Source organism: Paramisgurnus dabryanus, chromosome 11, assembly GCF_030506205.2.
Source record: "Paramisgurnus dabryanus chromosome 11, PD_genome_1.1, whole genome shotgun sequence".
Classification (NCBI taxonomy): domain Eukaryota; kingdom Metazoa; phylum Chordata; class Actinopteri; order Cypriniformes; family Cobitidae; genus Paramisgurnus; species Paramisgurnus dabryanus.
This window is the reverse complement of record NC_133347.1, coordinates 31,889,910-31,900,938: the sequence shown is the minus strand read 5'-3', so window position 1 is coordinate 31,900,938 and position 11,029 is coordinate 31,889,910.

Genomic DNA, 11,029 nt, shown 5'->3' with positions numbered 1-11,029 from the left:
CTGCACATTTTGGATGTCTCCCTTATTTAACACACCTGATTCAGATCATCAGCTCGTTAGGATAGATTCCATGAACTGAACTTAGTGTGTCAGATATGAGAGACATCCAAAATGTGCAGAGCAGTGGGTCCCGAGGACTGGAGTTGAGAACCACTGCACTAACCGAGCTGGTTAGTGGATCTATAGAGCGACTGAAGTCTCCTCAAAAGCAAATTCCCAACAAAAGACTTTCACTTCTGAAATAACATGCTGTCGGGTTGTAGTAGGCCAAGTGGTAAGGAAGGAGCAAGGAAGGCACAAAACGATGGTTTGCTGTTTAGAAAATTGTCCCAAGGTGATTTATTGGTGAGTTTTAAATCAAAACAATAAAGGAAAAAAAAATAAAGAAAATTGCTTCAAGCAGCAAAACACTAGTGTTGGTCAAACACTTTCACTCAAGGAGCATAACTCTCTCCACATACGTCTCACAGCAGACCTCTCTGTTCACACCTCAAGCCAAACTGACCGTCCAGGTGCAAACACTCCCAGACTAATTAAACTTTCCCGCCAGCACTGTGGAGCAGCCCACACTAGCAGGGACCAAACAATCTTTATCTGAGGATTAAAGTACATGGCATTATCTGAACTAATGCACCATATCCTTTCATCTCAAAAATGACTTAATCAGCATCTCATAAACTTGGACAATACTCAAAATATACATTAACACAACAGGGTCATACACAGAATTATCAACCCCCATCACTAAAATGGTACATTCCATGTCAATGGTAAAGCAGTATTGCAGTATTGAATAAAAGCATCTCATTAGTTTGTAAAGACATTGTTTTTATGCCCACACACTTTCAACATGAACAGTTCAATCACACTGTGATCTCATAAAAGTGTATACATGAGAATGAACTGATGAATGTAGCATAGATTACACATGATATTAAAATCCAAGTGATGTTAAATGATGACAAGTGGTTTAACATTGAAAAACAAGAGACAACGCAATGTAAATAAAAGGACATGGTAGATTGCACTCTGGTGATGTCGTCATCATAAGGATGCTTCATCACACACACCCCTCCTCAAGACGCCCACTACCCCTAGTGGCGTGACAAGAAGTCAGCAATTACGTTTAAAGTCCCAGCTCTATAAACAACTTTAAACTTGAACGGTTGTAAAGACAAATACCAACGTGTGATCCTTGCGTTACTGTCTCTCATTTTATTTAGCCATTGTAAGGCCCTGTGATCAGTTTCAAGCAAAAAGTCTTTGCCGATCAAATAGTACTTTAACGTGTCTAAAGCCCATTTAATGGCTAAAGCCTCTTTCTCAATTGTTGAGTACTTAGTTTCTCGTGGGAATAACTTTCTGCTAATGTACAGAACAGGATGACGATCAACCCCTTCGCCCTGTAACAAAACAGCTCCCAGTCCAAGTTCAGAAGCATCAGTCTGTACAACGAAAGGAAGGTCAAAGTTTGGGCTTTGTAAAACAGGATCTTTACATAAGCAATTCTTTAGATCATGAAAAGCATGCTCACACTGTGATGTCCACTTAACTTTGATGGGGCTGCTCTTCCTTGTCAGATCAGTCAGCACTGAGGCTCTGCTAGCAAAGTTAGGAATGAATCTTCTATACCAGCCTGCTAGACCAAGAAAAGAACGAACTCTCCTCTTTGTTGTTGGGGGTGCAGCAGACAAGATAGCATGAATTTTATCCACCTGTGGTCTGATGGAACCACCTCCTACTACTTAGCCCAGGTAAGAAACTTCTGGCTTAGCAATGTGATCCATCAAGCGCTGAAAAGTTGCCGCCGCCCCATGAAGGCCAAAGGGCATGTATTTAAAATGGTATAAACCAGAAGGCACTCTAAAGGCAGTAAGTTCCTTAGCTGAATCCACCATAGGAATTTGCCAATAGCCTTTACACAAGTCAAGTGTTGTCAAATACTTTGCCTTACCCAGTCTTTCGATGAGCTCATCAGCTCTCGGCATTGGATAAGGATCAAAGGATGAAACTGTATTCAGTTTGGAAAAGTCAACACAAAATCTTAGTGAGCCGTCCTTTTTAGGTACCAACACCACCGGGCTGCACCATTCACTTTTTGAAGGCTCAATTATATCCAACTCAAGCATTGTTTTTACCTCCTCTTTCAAGACTGGTATCAGGCGAGCAGGAACTCTACAATGTGTTTGTCTGATTGGCTCGTGAGCAAGAAGATGAATATTGTGCTGAATTAAATCAGTTTTTCCAGGGCTGTCACTAAACATACCTTCAGGAATTAAGTTGTAGAATTCTGTACGTTGTTCCCAAGTTAGATGGTCTACAGATGGTAATGTAAGTGAATTTTGACTCACAGGAAAATACTGTTCATTCACTTCTTCCTCTTCTTCCACTTTCCTTGCCCACAACTGCTCAGACCATTCTTGTTTTCGGTCATACCAGGGTCTTAGAAGATTAATGTGGAATATTTGAAGTTTCTTCCGACGATTAGGCAATGCAATCTCGTAGTTGGTAGAACTCAATTTACGTGTGACTTCATATGGTCCTTGCCATTTGGCTAACAAGCTGCAATCTGAAGAAGGGAGAAGTAACAAAACTTTCTGACCAGGAATTAAGGATCTCTTCCTGCTTGACTTGTCATACCATTGCTTCTGGTGCTGTTGTGCTTTAGTCATGTTAGTTTCCACCATTTCTGCCAAAGTCTTCATCTTCTCTCTCATTTTGATGACATATGACAGGATGTTTGTCTGTTCAGATGAATTATCTGCTTCCCAGGCTTCCTTCAGAACATCGAGAGGTCCACGTACCTGTCGCCCATACAGCAACTCAAAAGGTGAGAAACCTGTAGATGCCTGTGGAACTTCACGATAGGCAAACATTAAATAAGGTAGCCAGTGGTCCCAATCTGCACCTGTTTCAGACACATACTTGCGTAACATGGATTTCAATGTCTGGTTAAACCTTTCTACCATACCATCGGTCTGAGGATGATAAGGCGAGGTCTGAAGAGGAAGTATATGCAGCATTGAATAGATTTGTTTCATCTGTCTAGACGTAAAGTTAGTTCCTTGATCAGTAATTATCTCTTTCGGTAAGCCTACCCGAGAGAAAAGTTGAATCAGGGCATTCACTACCTGTCTAGTCTTCATATTCCTTAAATGAAATGCTTCTGGATATCTAGTAGCATAGTCTGAAACAACAAGAATGTACCTGTTTCCTGACTTGCTCTTCTGTAAAGGACCAATAATGTCCATAGCAATGCGGGAGAAGGGAACATCAATTATTGGGAGGTTTACTAAAGGGACTCGATCACCTTTCTTAGCTGGCCTCACCATCTGACAGTCTGGGCAAGATTTACAAAAATCTAGCACATCCATATACAACCTTGGCCAGTAAAATCTAGCAGCAATCCTACAGTAAGTTTTATGTTGGGCCAAATGTCCAGCCCATTTAACCGAGTGACCCAACTGTAAGACTTTTAATCTCATGGATTCAGGCACTACTAATCTTTCTCCTTCAGCACCCTGTAGGTAGAGTCTGTCTTCTCTAATCACAAAGTGATCTTTTAATGACGTAGCAACTTCATTACTTTCCTTATCAAATAAAGGTTTAAGTGACTCATCCTGCCTTTGAAGTTCAACAATATCGTGGGGAATATACTCAATGTCATCAGTGTGAGGAATAGGTAAGTTTTCCTTCACTTTTGTTCCCTCAACTTTCTGTTGACGTCTCTCACGTCTAGACTTCCTAACTTTTGGGTTTTGATCAAAAGGTAAGTCTTGCAAGAATTGTTTATTAATTTCCACCTGTTTAGCCTGAGCTCTTGTTAACACATTTACCTCGGCTGTCTGTTTGTCACCCTGCAGTAAATCAACAAGCACAGGAACATCCCTGCCTAGGATAACTGGGTAAGGAGACTGCTCTACAATACCGACTGACAAATGGTAAGCCTGCTCAGCTATCTCAATAACCACATCAGTTCTGGGATATTCTCTCTCATCCCCATGGATACAGCGAACTTTTAGACTACCCAGTGGAACTGTGTTTAAACCATCCAAGCATTCATTTCTCACTAGAGTTTGACTAGAACCAGAATCCAAAAGTGCTTTAAAAACCCTGTCTCCTATCTTTATATCAATGATAGTATCAGTATTTAGGTCTAGTTCATGAAGCTCCCTCATTGGTCTTGGTACATAACAAAGACGAGTGTTAGTGACTTTCTGTAAAGAACAATCTGCTCTTTTATGCCCTGGCTGGCCACATCCATGACACACAATAACAGATGTAAACTTCTGTTGGTCTTTCACACTCTGCTGTTTCTTAATGTGCGTATTAAAGTTACCAGAAGAAACATGAGTATCTGAAACTAAATTACTCAGACCATCGCCAAAATCATCAACAGACTTACCGGTTGGTGAACTTTTGTAGGACCGCCATCGCCTTGGCTGATGTACTGATCTTCTGGCGGCCATGAAAGTTTCTGCCATCTCTGCTGCATGCTTTGAAGATGTAGGGTTGTTTTGTTTCACCCATGTCCTAGTATCTGGATTCAGAAGCTTGAGGAATTGCTCTAGAATGATGTGGTCTCCAATTTCCTCCTTCGTGCGATTGCTTGGGTTCATCCATTTCTCATACAAATCCTTCAATCTAGCCTGTAGCTCTCTAGGCGTTTCATCTTCATGCATAGCATAAGCTCTAAAACGTTGCCTATAAGTTTCAGTGCAGATTTCAAATTTGTCCAATATAGCACGTTTAACACAATCATAATCAAGGGAATTGTCTGCATCCATAGCTACATAAGCAGCTCTAGCTTTTCCTGTCAAAAGGGGTAAGAGGTGTAACACCCAGTCTTGCCTTGGCCATCTACATGCATATGCAATACGTTCAAAAGTTGTTAAGTAATGTTCTATGTCTTCATCATTAGACCATGGTACCATCTTAGGCACAGAAAATCGCGGCAGGGAGGTACCCTGCACTCCCAACAAAGAGTCTTGAGATGCCGTCAACGGAGGCATATTAGTAATAGGCTGTGTGTTAAAATCACTTGCTGGAGGTAAACTCACCGAGCCACCTGCTGTTGCAGCAGCCGGGACTGTTGCTCCTTCCATTAGCAGTCGTTGTTGTCTGTCTTGGTGCATCTCAGATTGCAAAAGTGAAAACTGATGTTGCAACATACGCCATTTATGTTCTTGACGTTGTGCCTCTCTCTCCAATCGCTCTTCTCTTTGCGCTTGCCTTTGAAGAAATGAATGCAACATTGACTTAAGTGCATCTGGAGCCTCTTCCAGTAACTCCTCATTTTCACCCGCATCGGCTCCGCGAGCCTGATCACTCACTGTTGAATCAACTTTGGGTCTAACAATCTTTGAAGCTTCTTTAGGAAGATCTTGTTTCTTAGGCGGCATGTTCCATGAAACAGCACCTCAATGCCATCTATACACTCCTCCAGAAAATACGGCTGCTTATGACATACAGTAAAGTCTCTGGTTAAAGTGATCTTCCATTAGCTTGAAAGCAGTGTTGTTAACATACGTATTGGCCTCCTAATGGCCTGGAAGCACCGCTGCCACCATATGTCGGGTTGTAGTAGGCCAAGTAGTAAGGAAGGAGCAAGGAAGGCACAAAACGATGGTTTGCTGTTTAGAAAATTGTCCCAAGGTGATTTATTGGTGAGTTTTAAATCAAAACAATAAAGGAAAAAAAAATAAAGAAAATTGCTTCAAGCAGCAAAACACTAGTGTTGGTCAAACACTTTCACTCAAGGAGCATAACTCTCTCCACATACGTCTCACAGCAGACCTCTCTGTTCACACCTCAAGCCAAACTGACCGTCCAGGTGCAAACACTCCCAGACTAATTAAACTTTCCCGCCAGCACTGTGGAACAGCCCACACTAGCAGGGACCAAACAATCTTTATCTGAGGATTAAAGTACATGGCATTACCTGAACTAATGCACCATATCCTTTCATCTCAAAAATGACTTAATCAGCATCTCATAAACTTGGACAATACTCAAAATATACATTAACACAACAGGGTCATACACAGAATTATCAACCCCCATCACTAAAATGGTACATTCCATGTCAATGGTAAAGCAGTATTGCAGTATTGAATAAAAGCATCTCATTAGTTAGTAAAGACATTGTTTTTATGCCCACACACTTTCAACATGAACAGTTCAATCACACTGTGATCTCATAAAAGTGTATACATGAGAATGAACTGATGAATGTAGCATAGATTACACATGATATTAAAATCCAAGTGATGTTAAATGATGACAAGTGGTTTAACATTGAAAAACAAGAGACAACGCAATGTAAATAAAAGGACATGGTAGATTGCACTCTGGTGATGTCGTCATCATAAGGATGCTTCATCACACATGCTTATATGTTTTAGGTTTGGTGTGTATGGTCGACCATTTAAAAAATAAGCCTAATAACAATAGCATAATAATATAGAGATAATATAGAAAAAAACTGTCCTGCTTATGTAGCCCCCAGAGCCGGAGAGACAGTTCGCGCAGATCAGCCGGTTACGGATCAGCCGGCGGATCAGCTGGTTACGGATCAGCCGGTTATGGATCAGCTGGTTACGGATCAGCCGGTTACGAGTTGAGCGATTCTCGAGTCAGAGCAGATTCGCATGTCTCTCGAGTCCGCATTGTTTCCGGCTCTGAGTGAGAATCTCGGGTCAGTTCTCGCACAGATCAGACGGTTACGAGTGGATCTGTAGTGCGAGCGAAGTCTCATCAATAATGTTGAAAGAGGTTTGTGTGTGTGTGTGGTGGCGCTGTTTATGGTTTTACATTGAATTGTATTAGGACTCAACTGATCCGCGTTAATGACACTAGAGACTCGCGACTCATGAGTTAATTTAAAGATCCGGGTTAAAGATCCGAGTGAGTCATGACTCAAACAGGTCTACTCCTCATACAGGTAACTTAAACTCAAAGAAATAAATATTAACAAAAAAGAAATAAACCACTAACTAGAAAGTGTGCACCCAAACTAATTGGTGGTAGGAAAGAATCCAAATGAAAAATAAACTTAAACAAAACAACTGTGTCTGTCATTTTTACTTATAGTCCTACAATATGAAGTGATCTGTAACAAATATTGCATTAAATACTAAAGAAACAAATTATGTAAACAGAAATGTGAATGTAGTGTCATGTAGTTACTGCTCTAATGTGTGGCTGCATCAATGGCCATCACAGGCTTTTTATGTCTATAATTGTGTATTGTGTCTATATCATTACACAGACCAGGAGTGCGTTTCCCAAAAGCATCGTTGCTAACTAAGTTAGCAACTTTGTTGGTTGCAATGCAATTTCCCGATGCCAACCAACTAAGTTGCTAACAGGTTAGCAACGATGCTTTTGGGAAACGCACCCTGAACAGCACCAAAACAATGTGGATTTAACAAATCACAGTTAAAGTACACTAACTGTCAAAAAGCGCCTTGAAGAGGTTTTTCTCATAAATGCATGTAAAAATAAAGCGCTGCAAATGCAGCCGGTGTGATCTTGGCTAAAAATTTTTCCACAACATCGTCTAAATCCAGTTAACAAATGTGGATTATATGGCTATTTAAGTGAAATGAGATGTCTAAGTACTCTAACCTCTTTAGGTCCGTGTAACGCTTTTCAGTTCTTTTTTCAATTTGCACCATCAAAATTAATCAAATGAAAAATTGGTTTCAAACTTTCATTTTTCAATTTTCATGAGTACTTTATAAACGGAAAATTGTCTCTCGGTTTAATTTTCAATTCTACGTGTTTAGGTTGTTGCTTTAGAATTTCAGGTTTTGGAACAAACAGAAAAATGACGGCTTGTTCTAATTTTCCATTTCTGTGTTTGCGCTTGCGGCTGGAACGTACCATTATCGCCGGGGGTGGAGTGTAGTCTACAGCCGGTCACGGACCCACAGCGCTATCGCGTTAAATCTCACCATTTTTATCTCCTCTATGTATATTACACATTTATTAAATATATTTTGAATAACAATAATGCCTGTAAACATTTATCTATCGGACCTCGGTTGCCGTTTTGGTTTTTATCAGTAGATGGCGATGTAACGACCTGGCAGTAAGTCCATGCACTCAAGACGTGATGGATAAACCTGTATCTGCCGCAGTTCAGCCTGCATAATGGCTCGAAAATTTTAATCATGTTACCCCGATATATTACGAGCCTGGTAGCGAGTCAGGTTTGTCACCTGTTGCCGTTTCGAGTCTCACGGGCGGCCGCTTGTGCAAGGCACCTTCCATTGCTCCCCGGGGGCTGGGCGCCCACTGCTCCGGGTGTGTGTTCATAACTGGCAGTGCGTGTGTTGCTTACTTACTGGATGCATTCCATATTTTAAACCATGTCACTTTTGTTTTCCTTTTTAAAAAACTTTATTAGGGTATGAGCCGCGAATGCCCACCCCGTGACGCCTGCCCTGTTATATTGGCTTACTAACCATATTAATATTTGAGATATCCACCACAGTGTATCCATTCCCAGCTCTTCTACCAGCTAACAGATCACACCTACAGTGGTGTTAAAAACATGGTACTAATAAAAGTGAATAAATTGCAAAAAAAATATAAAGTGAGATTATTTCTTTATTTTAAATGTATTGAAAACATTACACATTCAATTCCAAAACAAAGCATTAACAACTTAAAGGTGGTTTCCCGGACAGGGCTTATCCTAGTCCCAGACTGAAATGCATGTTTGAGCTGCCTTAATTTAAAACAGTATTCACAGTTCCTGTCAATTTTTAGGTTTGTGTCAGAAACTGCATTTGTAATGTCACCCCACAAGTTTTTAATGGTGCAGAGAGATCAGAGGATTGAGTTGGCCACTTTATAATCTTAATCCTTTTTGTCTGGAACCAGATTTTGCCCTCTTGCTTTTGTGTTTGTTGTCTTGTTGACACCCATTTTAGGGGCATTCCTCTTCGGCAAAGGGCAACATAATCTCTTCAAGTATTCTACTGTAGTCAAACTGATCCATGTTCCCTTGTATTTGATAAATAGTCCCAACACGCCAGTATGAAAAACATCCCAATCCCATGACTTTTACACCGCCATGCTACACTGTACTGTGGCTTGAATTCAGTACCCGGGGGTTGCCTGAGGTTCTGTAAAGACCCCAAAAAGAAAGATTTTAATCTTATCAGGCCACAAAATTTTACACTATTTTTCTTTGGGCCAGCTGATGTATTGATGTAATTCTATAGATGTCTTTTTTCAACAGTGGTGCTTTACTGGGGCTTCTTGCATCAGTGACTGTCACAAGATCATCATCTTTTATCTTTCTAAAGGTTTTCAAATTTTTAATCAAATTGCTCTGTTCCTCTGAGCAATGTTTGAAACGACCCATTTTATTTAGAAATTTAGCAGCATATTATATATTTTATAACAATGGGCAAAACATTTGCCTTCTCTCTTTCTTAATAAAGGACAGAAAGAAGCTGTTTTCACAGGTTGAACTCATTTTAAACTTCATACTGCTATTATTTTGATCACGCCACTTTCAATAAATGAATCACTCAGAGCAAGTAATGTGGATATCATTACCAATGGCTCTATTTTTTTCTATAAATAATTTCCAGAAATATTACTACTACTAATAACGTAGTTATTAAAAAAGTAAAAAATGGTTTATCAGGTTACTGATGTTGCACTGCTATTTTTTTAACACCACTGTTTATGATCATGCAGCATCAAATTATAAAATGTTTGCAATTTATTCACCTTTATTAGTACACTACCATGTTTTTAACACCACTGTAGGTGTGATCCGTTAGCTGGTAGAACAGCTGGGAATGGATACACTGTGGATATCTCAAATATTAATATGGCTAGTAAATGAGCCAATATAACAGGGCAGGCGTCACGGGGTGGGCATTCGCGACTAATAAAGTTTTTTAAAAAGGAAAACAAAAGTGAAAGTGACATGGTTTTCAAGTAAGGAATGCATCCAGTAAGTGGTCAACACACGCACTGCTAGTCATGACACCCGGAGCAGTGGGCACCCAGCGCCCGGGAAGCAATGGGTAAAGTGCCTTGCTCAATAACACGTCCCAAGCGGCCGCCCGTGAGACTCGAAACGGCAACTTTCAGGTGACAAACCTGACTCGCTACCTCGTAATATATCGGGGTAACATGATTAAAATTTCCGAGCCATTATGCAGGCTGAACTGCGGCAGATACAGGTTTATCCATCACGTCTCGAGTGCATGCACTTACTGCCAGGTCGTTACATCGCCATCTACTGATAAAAACCAAAACGGCAACCGAGGTCCGATAGATAAATGTTTACAGGCATTATTGTTATTCAAAATATATATAATAAATGTGTAATATACATAGAGGAGATAAATATGGTGAGATTTAACGCGATAGCGCTGTGGGTCCGTGACCGGCTGTAGACTACACTCCACCCCCGGCGATAATGGTACGTTCCAGCCGCAAGCGCAAACACAGAAATGGAAAATTAGAACAAGTCGTCATTTTTCTGTTTGTTCCAAAACCTGAAATTCTAAAGCAACAACCTAAACACTTAGAATTGAAAATTAAACCGAGAGACAATTTTCCGTTTGTAAGGTACTCATGAAAATTGAAAAATGAAACTTTGAAACCAATTTTTCATTTGATTCATTTTGATGGTGCAAATTGAAAAAAGAACTGAAAAGCGTTACACGGACCTCTTTACTGCATAACATGTCTTTTCTTGTTCTCCACAGTGATGAAATGCATTAGCATTATTTATTTGTTAAAAATGTATTTGTTATTTATTTATTTAAAATAATTAAATAAATTTCACAGTATTCAGTATTAAATCTTTATTGTATTAAATAAATAAATACAAATTATATGAAAATGTACACAGTAAATTTGCCAGAGCCTGATAATACTCACCCCCATATCCTCCAAGATGTTTATATCTTTCTTTTCTTTCAGCTGAGATGAAATTAAAATTAAAAATTTGTGCTTATATAAAAATATGTTGCATAAAATAGAGATTTTA